At 35.3% G+C, this 12723-nt stretch overlaps 1 pseudogene; it reads left to right on the top strand.

Moving 5' to 3' along the window:
- Positions 1-2722: 2722 nt before the first annotated feature.
- Positions 2723-3909, top strand: LOC141519958 (obg-like ATPase 1 pseudogene; annotated as a pseudogene).
- Positions 3910-12723: the final 8814 nt, after the last annotated feature.

Below are 12723 nucleotides of genomic sequence, written 5' to 3'. Positions count from 1 at the left end.
AATAAGATTCAAAGGTAGGTGAAACCACACTTTGGAGAGTTTTAAAAGCCCTTCAAGGATATTTTGTACCCTTTTATCCTAGAGATAATGGAGCCACTGAAGAAGTTTGAGTAGAAGAGTGACATAGTCATATCTAGGTTTTAGAATATCATTTTGGTGACTGTGTAGAGGATGATTTGGAAAAGGAAAAGGCAAAGTTGACCCTTATAAAAGAGGGTTTCAATCAGTCACTTCAAACTTTTTATCAGTCAACAGGGATTTTTTTTTTTTTTTGGTTTTATGATACAAACAATGCTTTATCCCAGTAAGGAAGAAAAGACTAGTTATGCATATGCATTAACCTTTCAGTAAAACTGGTATTGTCCTGAAACCAAAATATACTGAAACCAAATTACCTAGTATAAAGATGTTTTCCTCAGTAGGAACAGGGAACTACTAGATGAGGGAACTTTCTAGAAATGTGGAAGTTATATTCTAAGAAAGTCGCTTAGAATACTGAGAAATTAACTGACTTGCCTAGGATGACAGAACCAAGAGGTGTCAGAGATGAGATTTGAACTCTGTCCTTTTTAATTCTTAAAGTCATCTCCCCATATTATGCCTTTCTGATCAGCTGAATAAGTTAAAGTAATGATACCCTCAGGCTACTAGAGGGTCTGGAGTCAGGAAGACTCATCTTCCCAAGGTCAAATCTAATCTCAGACACTTCCTAGCTGCATGATCCTGGGCAAATCACTTAATCTTGTTTGCCTAAATCTCATCTGTAAGATGAGTTGGAGAAGGAAATGGCAAATACTCCAGTAATTTTACCAAGAAAATCCCATATGGATCACAGAGTCAAATACAACAACAACAAAAAATGCCTGAACAACAACAAAAGATGGCACCTTACATGCCCATCATACTTTGGCAAATTTTACATGTGATTTGCACAAAAAAAAAAAATCTAAATGATAGGCATTAACCCTATTTTTTAAAAAAAAAGTAAACTGAGATAAGGAAGCTTGAAGCATTGTTGTTCTTGAAAAGATACCAAAGTGATCTCTTATCCAGAAACCAGAGGTTTCTCATTTAAAGGAAGGTATTTTTAAAAATGGTTTATTCTTTGTAAGTACTGATCCAGTATTTTCCTAGGGCCGGTCTCTTGCCATTTTTTTCTCCTCTTACCAAGTTGGAGGTAGATTTTTCCTTGCTCCCAGATAATAGGATTCACCTATTTGCCTTCCCTATAGCAATCACAAATATTCTCATTCTCTTACAGAAGTCCATTCTCTTCATTTAGCTGCCCAGTTAGTCACCATGTCTTATAACATATGGTTTCCTTTCATAGCTTAAATGGAATGTTTTTATTTCCCACAAATCAATGCATGCCAGAGCTTGCATTCTAGAGCACAGACAAAAGCACAATGAAGACTCTAATCAGGCAAGGGCCATGATATAAAGGAAAAATAAAGAATATTCTGTGGCTTCAATTAAAGATAGGTCTCCATAGAGCTGAAAGCCAATTTCAACTTTCCAGGCTGCCTTTAAGACAATAGTAAAGAGGGGACATGCCCAAAATAATTTCACAAAATGATTGACGGGTCTTATACTACCTAGAAATGTAATACGGATGGAAGTAAAAGTATCATACATACAGAAGGTACTTAGTAAATGCAAGTGAAATGATCTATCATGTTCTATTTGTTTCTTTAGAAAAATAGTAAACAAAATCTTATTGATTTGAACTCAACTTATTTGAAAATTGTGATAATTTTAAACTTTGTAGTATTGGTTTTCTTTTACTTCTATACAGAGTGTTAGCATTGGACAATTCTATTATCTAGTATAGTACTTCATACATAGGACTTGATAAACATCTGTTAAATTAAATTGAATTTGAACCCACCCTGTCCAATTCTCTCATTTAATAGATGAAGAAAAGCCCAGAGAGTTGAAATAACTGGTGATATTTACTTGAATGACTTACAGAACCATACATCAGTGTGACTATTCCTTCCTCTCATACAAAGTTCAGTTCCTCTGTACTGTAGCAGATAGTTCAATTCTAGGAAATAAAAGTTAATAGAATAAATAAGATTATAGAGGGAATGATGAAAATACTTCAGGAATAATAAATTTTATTTTAAAAATTATAGGAACATTAATTCATAAATTATAAAACATGCTTACTTTTCATTTAAATGGGTACTCTAATGAGTTCCATTAAATAATACAGCCTAATTTATTTGTTGAATACACTGGAAACTAATACAATTGAATCCTTTTTTAAAAAAATTATTTGGGGGCAGCTAGGTGGTGCAGTGAATAGAGCACCAGCCCTGGAGTCAGGAGGACCTGAGTTCAAATCCAGCTTCGGACACTTACTAATTACCTAGCTGTGTGACCTTGGACAAGTCACTTAACCCCATTGCCTTGCAAAAACCTAAGAAAAATTTATTTTGTGATTCAGACTTTTTTCACTGCTTTAGATAGATTATTACTAAGTCTGAATTAGTGGGGTTGTTCTCACTAATGGAAAGCAATGAATATACTCTCAAAGCTGGAAGGGACCTTACAGCAGAGGTCCCCAACCACCTATGTGGGTCTGGACCAGATTAAAAAATAATTGAGAAATTTTTAGTAAAATAGATGAAATATGCTCCGCTCTGCCTTCCTCTCGCTCCCATCAGCTGCCATCTCCCCACACGCCAGGGATCTGTGTCACAGCCATCGCCTCAGCAAGATGCCCCCCAAAAAGGGTGGTAATGGAATTAAACCATATCCAATCATTGGAAGATTTGGGACTTCATTGAAAATTGGTATTGTTGGATTACCAAATGTTGGGAAATCTACATTCTTCAATGTTCTAACAAAGAGTCAGGCAGCAGCAGAAAATTTCCCATTCTGCACTATTGATCCTAATGAGAGTCGAGTACCTGTACCAGATGATAGATTTGATTTTTTGTGCCAATATCACAAACCTCCAAGCAAAATTCCAGCCTTTTTTGAATGTAGTCGATACTGCTGGCCTTGTGAAAGGAGCTCATGCTGGACAGGGACTAGGAAATGCCTTTTTGTCTCATATAAGCACCTGCGATGGAATCTTTCATCTAATGCAATCATTTGAAGATGATGAAATCACTCACATTGAAGGAAGTGTGGATCCTGTTCGAGACATAGAAATAATACATGAAGAGCTTTGACTTAAAGATGAGGAAATGATTATGCCCATAGTAGATAAACTAGAAAAGGTTGCTGTGAGAGGAGGAGACAAGAAATTAAAACCTGAATACGATACAATGTGCAAAATAAAAACTTGGGTTATAGATGAAAAGAAACCTGTACACTTCTATCATGATTGGAATGACAAAGAGATTGAAGTGTTGAATAAACACTTGTTTCTGACATCAAAACCAATGATCTACTTGGTTAACCTTTCAGAAAAGGACTACATTAGAAAGAAAAACAAATGGTTGATAAAAATTAAAGAGTGGGTAGACAAGCATGACCCAGGTGCCTTGGTCATTCCTTTTAGTGGGGCCTTGGAACTCAAGTTGCAAGAAATGAGTGCAGAGGAGAAACAGAAGTATCTGGAAGAGAACGTGACACAAAGTGCTTTGCCAAAGATCATTAAGGCTGGATATGCAGCTCTCCAACTAGAATACTTTTTCACTGCAGGCCCAGATGAAGTAGGTGCATGGACCATCAGGAAAGGCTCCTCAGGCAGCAGGAAAGATTCACACCGATTTTGAAAAGGGATTCATTATGGCTGAAGTAATGAAATATGAAGATTTTAAAGAAGAAGGTTCAGAAAATGCTGTCAAGGCTGCTGGGAAATACAGACAACAAGGTAGAAATTACATAGTTGAAGATGGAGATATTATCTTCTTTTAATTTAATGCACCTCAGCAATCCAAGAAGAAATAAATTTTAAATATTACTCATTGCTCAGAAATAAAGTGCTATTTCAAAGAAAAAAAATAAAATAGATGAAATACAATAGAACAAAAATAATGCTAATATATACTTTTCTAAGTCAAAATACACCTCATAAATATCCTTATAAACAGTTTAGTGATCCAGTTTCTATTTAACACTACTTCCTTAGAGATTATATAGTGAATTCCTCTCCCTTATTTTGCAGATAAGGAAAGTGAGGTTCTGAAAATAAGTGACTTGTCTAAGGTAAGACTGCCAATAAGTGGCTGAGTGGAGTCCTGAAATCATACTTTTTAAATTCTAGTTCAGTATTCTTTCTCTTTTCTTTCTATTAAGTGAGTTGCCCAGGGTCATACAGCTAGTAAGTGTCTGAGACTGGATTTGAAGGATCCTCCTGATTTCAGTACCTATGCTTTATTCATTGTGCTACTGAGCTTGTTCCTCAAAGCTCTTTTCATCATGCCATGTTTGTTTCCTTCATCTTGACTGGAAGACCTGTTCCTAGAGTTGATGTGCTAAAATGATTCCCAGTGAATCTACTAAAGTACCAATCGGCTCAACATTAGTGGCTGAAAATACATGATAGTTAGCATTTAGGACTTAAAAATGTATGTCTTTATTAATTAATAAAATTGAGAAGAATTATCTTTAAAAATATATCTAGATCTTTAAGTCTTGATGATAATGAAGAATTCTTATATCTTTGAATTGTAACAAAAAAAGAATTAGTTAATATATAAATATGACTCACAATAACATATACACCAACAATAATAACCATGTGCTGTGCTTTATACACATTAGTTCATCTGGGCTTCCTTGAGAAGAAGGTGCTCTGATATTATTTTCTCTATGTTATAGATGAGGAAATTCAGACTCAAGAATTTAAGTCATCTGTCCATGATCATATAGATAGAAAGTATCAAAGGCACTATATCCATATCTCTGGTGTCTAGCAATATAAATGTACAATATGGTTTACCCCCCCCCCCAATTAAAAATGACCACTGGACTGCAAAGACATGTAGATTCACCATGCATCTATATGACAGAAATGTTCATTCCTACAGCCAAATAGCTTGAAATGAGATTACTATAAAGATTCAGCATGGTATAGTGAATGGCAACAGTTTGATCATTTCCTAGATATGTCACTTTGGGAGAGACACTTGTGGGTCTCATGGCCTCTTCTCTAAAATGAGTCAATTGAAATAAATGATCTCTAAACTCTGCTTTGGTCCTTGTCACTAATAGTGAAGAAAACTACTGGATAGTTGTGAGAATCTACAAAGATAAATAAGTAATAGTATTATCACTTTAAAATAAATTAACATTGGAAAGAAGAGGGCTCAACTATTTTTGTTTAGGAAAAAAAACATGGAAAAAAAACCACCCTTCTATGAGGTCTGTGAAATGTATGTTTAACAAGGCGCCCAGCCCAACACAGCATCACTTTACTGCTATTCTGATAACACAGTATTTGTGCATTCTGTATGCAGGGCTGTTGGCTCCAGTCAGCTCTTGTTCTAATTAATACAAGTCAGACCAAATCAGTGGGTGGAGGAAGAAAGCCTGGAAATAAAAAGAAAATGAGACGTTAGCACAAATGCCTATCACATTGTGAATATCTACTCATCTGCATAATATTAATGATACCAAATATGCAAACAGATGTTTCTCTCATTAAATTGTATATGCAAATACCACTGGTAGGAGTGGTAATGTTGTCTCAGGGTTGAGAGATCATTGAGGGTAATTAAAGGTTAATCTAGTTTTCAGTTCACAGACTGTAGGACATGAGTGGTTGTAAAGAAAAATTGTCACTTAACCTTCAATTCATTACCAATGGCACATGGATTTTCTACTAAAATAACATAAACATATACGCGTTAATCATTATCTCCTGCCTCAGCAGTGGGTATATCACTAGCAAAAGACCAGAAATTACTTGTTGTGAGTCAAGCAAAGGAAGAGCTTCTGTAATGCATTAATAAGGAAAATAGAATTTCATCAAAAATTGTTAAGGCTCCAATCTAGTGTTCTAATCTCATTAAATGCATTTCAATTGCTGAGATGTTGTCAAATGTTAATAGAAACGTGTCTGAAGTACTTGTGGGACAATTCTCTTAATATAATTAAAAGTAATGTTTTCGATGCTGAGTGTGTGAAGGTTGGAGACTGCAGTAACTTCAGCAGGATTCAACAATCTTTAAATCTCAGGATCCTGCTGGGTGGATTGAACACAGTAAATCAGTTAGCACTTTTTTTTTTTTAAGAAAGAGTTTAACCTACCAGATGGGGGCATTTTCATTCTTTGTCCTAAAGAGAAAAATCAAGTGATGGAGGCAGGAAAGTTCAGAATTAGCCCAATTCTGTGAAAGAGGATATAAATTCCAGCAAGAGCTAAGGAGGTAAATATAAGTGAAGGGGGGGGTATTAATAGCTTTTGATAATTAAAGATGTTTTACTTACTGTCCAGCAATGACAAGGAACAATAACATATTTCCCCATGTATAAGACAACTCTTTTTCAAAAAATCTGGGGTCTAAAAACTGGGAATGTCTTATACAGTGGTTGTAGATTGTTTTACTTGCATTTCCGGCTTTTCCCATACTTATTGTCTTTGTGCTCATTGTTTTGCACTTGTTACCAGTATATTAGGTCACATTTTGCCACCTTCTGCCCAGAAATGTCTCAGAAAAGATTTTTGTGCAGTACTGAATTCAAGTTCAAAGTGATCTAGTTTGCAAAAGTGAATGGGCATCGTGCTGCTAAACATTTGCTGAAGCTTGATTCTCCTCCAACTGAGAAAACAATCCAAGACTGGCTATGGAAGAAGAAATCCAACTGAAGACACCATGACACAAGAAGGCTATGAGAACCAAGGCAGCCAAATGGCCTGAGTTAGAGAGGGAATTGAAGAGATGGATTGTAGAGCAAAGGGCATGTTGGAATTCCCATGTCCACAAAGATGGTTCATCAGGAAACCAGAAGAAATGTGATGAAAAAGAATTGACTGATTTCAAAAGAAAAGACAACTGGTGCTTCAGGTTCACGAAACGGAATGGACTAAGCATGCGTCCGTGCACCAAACTTGCCCAAAAGATGCCTGAAAACTATGAGCAGAAGGTCCTTGAATTTCTTGATGAATAAAATGTGAGTTCACTAACTTTATGTAATACATTTCTTTTTAAGTTTTGGGCCCCAAAATTAAGGTTTGTCTTATACATAGGGAAATATGGTACATTTGCCTTAGTGACAAGGAAAGTTGTCATGCTGAAGTAAGGCTCATCTCTTGTCTCTCTTTTACTTTGGTGATGAATGATTGCATCAAAATGAAATATTAATGTACCCATGAAAGAAGAAAAACCTGAGTGTATGAAGACTCCATGTTTACCAAACTGAAAAGTTTATCTTTCTTCCCAAAGTTCTTCAAGATGTCAATCAAAATAAAAGCATTCATTTTAATGGGTGGACAGATTCCTAATCTATAATCCTCATTAAAGAATAAGTGAGATTTGTTGTTATTGTTGTTGTTGTTGAATTGAATTATACTTTTCTGGAATTTCTACTGAAGCCAGGGTTTAATTCCAACTCCCACGTCAATTTTCCAAAATTGAATGAAGACTAAAACTCTGAAAGAAATAAGAAAAAAATCACTTATCATCTTACTCTGATGGACAAATGTCCAGTTCTGCATCTGCCACAAACACCTTTCTTAGGTATTTCCTAGGATCTCAGAATAAAGAACTGAGAAGTCCCAGAGAGATTAATTACTTGCTCAAAGTCACACAATAGAAAATGACAGAGACAGAATTTGAACACAGGTCCTTGAACATCAAATTCATTATTTTTTCCAATAGCTAACTTGGGAACTTGTTTAGAAATCTAAAAATAAAATTAGACAGTCTATGGTTTCAAACAATCAATCAAAAAAGTGAAAACAAGGAATCAAATTGTTCTTTGGCCTATACAGTTAAATAAAATAATTACCTGGTTGGTTTATGCTTTTCATTGAATTTGTAACTTCTTTTCATATCTTTCTGGGAAACTTTGTTTAGCCTATTATTTGGACTCTGAGCAGGAATAGAGGTACTAAAAAAACGCCCTTAAGGGAAACCAGGGTGGCACTATGGGAAGATTGGAATTAAGAAGACCTGAGTTCAAATCCAACCCCAAATATTTAACTGTATAATGCTGGGCAAGTCATTTAACCCAATTTACCTCAGTCACTCATCAGTTAAAAAATATAATGGAGAAGGAAATGGCAAAGCATTCTAACATATCTGCCAAGAAAACCCTAAATGGGGTTATAAAAAGTCATGCAATAAGAACAAGTCCCTCAAGTAGAATCTCAAATATATTCAGTGATAGCCAGGGCACATAACAATATTGTAGGACCATAAATTTTGAGTTGGAACAGACTTTGGAGGCCAGTGTGTGCTGGCAAATGTTTAACAATCAACTCCCCAATAGACCAATTTCCCTAATGAATATTGATACAAAAAAATTAAATAATTTTTTTGCAATGAGACTACAGCAAGTTATAACCAGGATAATATACCATGATCAGGCAAGCAGGGATGGTTCAACATTAGGAAAACACTTAACATAATTAAAAATATCAATAGCAAAACCAATAGAAATAATATGATTATCTCAATAGATGCTGAAAAAGCCTTTGATAAAATACAACATCCATTCCTATTAAAAACACTAGAAAGTTTAGGAATAAATGGAGTTTTCCATAAAATAATAAATAGTATATATCTAAAAACCATCAACAAATATTATATGTAATGGGGATAAACTCAGAGCATTTCTAATAAAATCAGGAGTGAAACAAGGATGCCTATTATCAACATTACTATTCAATATAGTATTAGAAATGCTAGCAGTAGCAATAAGAGAAGAAACAGCAATTGAAGGAATCAGAATTGGCAATGAGGAAGCAAAACTTCCCTCTTTGCAGATTATATGATGGCATACCTAGAGAACCTGAGAAAATCATCTTAAAAATTCCTTGAAACAATTAACAAATACATCAAAGTGGCAGAATATAAAATAAACCCACATAAACCATTAGCATTTCTATATAGGAACAACAAAAGATAGAAAAAGAAATTCCATTTAAAACAACTTTAGGCAACATTAAATACTTGGGAATCTACCTTCCAAGACAAACCCAGAAACTGTATGAGCACAATTATAAATCACTCCTCACCCAAATAAACTTAGATCTAAATAACTGGAAAATGTCAAATGCTCATGGTTAGGTCAAGCTAATATAATAAAAATGACAATTCTACCCAAATTAAATTACTTATTCTGTGCCATACCAATCAAACTACCAAATAACTACTTTATTGAGCTAGAAAAAAAAATATTAACAAAATTCATCTGGAGCAACAAAAGGGCAAGAATAGCAAGGGGGAAAAAAAACTGTAAAGGAAGGTGGCCAAGCTCTACCAGATCTAAAACTATACTATAAAGCAGCAGTCATCAAAACTGCCTGGTACTGGTTAAGAAATAGAGTAATGGATCAGTGCTTTGGTATAGATTCAAAAGAAACTGCAGTAAATGACTATAGTAAGCTGCTATTTGACAAACCCAAAGACATCACTTCTGGGATAAGAACTCACTATTTGACAAAAATTGTTGGGAAAATTGGAAACTAGTATGGTAAAAACTAGGCACAGATCCACAACTCACACCCTATACCAAAATAAGGTCAAAATAGGTATAGGATTTAGACATAAAGAGCAATACCATAGATAAATTAATAGACCAAAAAATACTCTATCTGATCTATGGAAAAGGGATAAATTTATGACAAAACAAGAATTAGAGCACATTATAAACTGCAAAATGAATGATTTTGACTATATTGAATTTAAAAAAAGGTTTTGCATTAATAAAATCAATTCTGCCAAAATTAGAAGGAAAGCAGAAAGCTGGGAAACAATTTTCACAACTAGGAGTTCTGATAAAGGCCTCATTTCTGAAATGGATAGAGAACTGCATCAAATTTGTAGGATCACAAGTCATTCCCCAATTGATAAATGGTCAAAGGATATGAACAGACAGTTTTGAAATGAAGAAATTAAAGCTGTATATAATCATATAAAAAATGCTACAAATCACTGATTAGAGAAATGCAAATTAAAACACCAATGAGGTATTATCTCATACCTATTAGATTAGCCAAGATGAGAAAAAGGAAATATGATCAATGTTGGAGAGGTTGTGGGAGGATTAAGACCATAATGCATTTCTGATGAAGTTGTAAACAGATTCAACCTTTCTGGAGAGCAATATGGGACTATGCCTACTAGATGCAGAAGAAATTATTTAAAAAATGTGAAAAGTCCCATATGTTCCAAAATATTCATAGCAGCTGTTTTTGTAGTAGCAGAGAACTGGAAATTGAGGGGATGCCCATTAATTAAGGAACGGCTAAACAAGTTATAGTACATGAATACTATGGAATATTATTGTTCTATAAGAAACCATAAATGGTCGTACTCTAAAGAAGCATGGAATGACTTATGGGATTTGATGATGAGTGAAGGGGGTAAAAACCAAGAGAAAAAAATGTACACATCAACAACATTATGAGATGAACAACCTTGATGGAATCAGCTCCTCTTGGCAGTCCAGAGAGCTAGGACAACCGTATTTGACTGGCTATGGACTATATTATCCCCATCCAGAGGAAGAAAAACAAAACAAAACACACACGCAGAAAAAAAAAACCTTCCAAATCTGATGAACACTTTATAAAAATTATCTCTTATGTATCTTTTCCATTTAATCTTAATTCCTCATGCTGAAAATTACTAATTTGTAAACATATTTCTCAAAATATGTATGTAAATATGGTTGCATGAGTACAGATTCTCTTAGGTGCTCTCTCCAAAATATTTCAAAAACCTTAAAATTATGACTGTTACTAAATTTTTAAGAGACAGAACCCACAGAAAGATCCAATGAGGCAATTCTCCACCCCAAGGTAACCTGGAAATAGTGGAAAGGCTCTGTTCCATGTGGTTGGAGGAGCCACAGTGCCAGGGCAAAGGAATTTCAGCCTCCTGGGAACAGCCCCAGGGTACCTAGGAGCTCCTGGGGAGCTGCCAGGCAGCTGGCCCTGAGTGCTCAGCCCATGGAAGGTAAGGGAATGGAGGGAGACTGCCAAGGTTTGTCCTCTATCTCTGGGACAGGACTCTGAAGATTAAACCATATTCAGACCCTGGCCACAGTCTGGGATCCCCAAAGAGCAGGGACCCTCCTCACAGCCCCAGGGCAGAGGGGTACACTTGTAGTCATTCAACAGACCAGGAAAGCAGTCAGAGCCTCACATACTGAGGTCCTTTCAGGGGGAGTCATAATATTCAAAAGCTCAGGAAGCACCCCAAAACCAGGCACAGGCTGGGGAAATGAGCAAACAGGCAAAAAAAAGGAACCTGACCATAGACAGTTACTTTGATCCCATGGAAGACCAAACCACACAATCTGAAGATGAAAAAGTCTAAACTTCTACATCTAAAGACTCCAAGAAATATAGAAGTTGGGCTCAGGCTATAAGAGAGTTTAAAAAAGATTTTGAAAATAAAGTAAGGGAGGTAGAAGAAAAACTGTGAGAGAGAGATATACAGGAAAAACATGAAAACAAAGTCAGCAGTTTAGTCAAGGAGATCCAAAAAAATGCTGAAGAAAATGACACATTAAAAATCAATTTGGGCCAAATGGATAAAACAATTCAGAAAGTTATTGAGGAGAAAAATGCTTTAAAAAAGCAGAATTGGTCACATGGAAAAGGAGATAAGAAAGCTCTCTTAAGAAAACAAATCCTTCAGATGTAGAATGGAGCTAAAGGAAGCTGATGACTTTATGAGAAATCAAGACACAATAATTCAACACCAAAAGAATGAAAAACTAGAAGAAAATGTGAGATACCTTATTGAAAAAACAACTGATCTAGAAAACAGATCTAAGAAAGATAATTTAAAAATTATTGGATACCTGAAATTCATGATCAGGAAAAGAGCCTTGACCTCATTTTTAAAGAATTTCTACAGGAAAAAGCAGAGGGTAAAATAGAAATTGAGAGAATCCACCAATCCACCAATCTCCTCTGGAAAGAAATCCTCCAAAAATAACTCCCAGGAATATTATAGTCAAGTTCCAGAACTCCCAAATCAAAGAGAAAATATTATAAGCAACCAGGATGACACAATTCAAATAACATGGAGCTACAGTCAAGATTACCCAGGACTTAGCAGCATCCACATTAAGGGCTCATAGGGCTTGGAATATAATATTCTAGAAGGCAAAAGAGCTTGGAATGCAACCGAGAATCAACTCTCCAGCAAAACTGAACATCCTCTTCCAAGGGAAAAGATGGACTTTCAATGAAACAGAGGAATTTCAAATGTTCCTGTTGAAATGACTAGAGCTGAACAGAAAGTTTGATCTTCAAGTATAGGACTCAGGTGAAACATAGAGAGGATGGACAAGAAGGTTAAATTATGAGGGACTTAATGATGATGAACTGCATGTATTCCCGCATGGAAAGATGATACTGATAATATTGATATAAACCTCATTTAATAGAGCAGGTAGAAGGAGCTTTTATAGATGAGTCACAGGAGGGAGCTAAATTTGAAGATACAATATATTGTAAAAATGGAATCAATGGGTGAAAGGGAAATTTACTGGGAATAAGAGAAAGGAGAGGTAGAATAGGCTAAGATATTTCATATAAAAGATATTTTATGTAGTTTTTGCATTGGTATGGAAGGG

The sequence above is a fragment of the Macrotis lagotis genome, chromosome 4, assembly GCF_037893015.1.
Source record: "Macrotis lagotis isolate mMagLag1 chromosome 4, bilby.v1.9.chrom.fasta, whole genome shotgun sequence".
In the NCBI taxonomy this organism is placed as follows: domain Eukaryota; kingdom Metazoa; phylum Chordata; class Mammalia; order Peramelemorphia; family Peramelidae; genus Macrotis; species Macrotis lagotis.
This window is presented reverse-complemented; position numbering and strand designations above follow the sequence as displayed.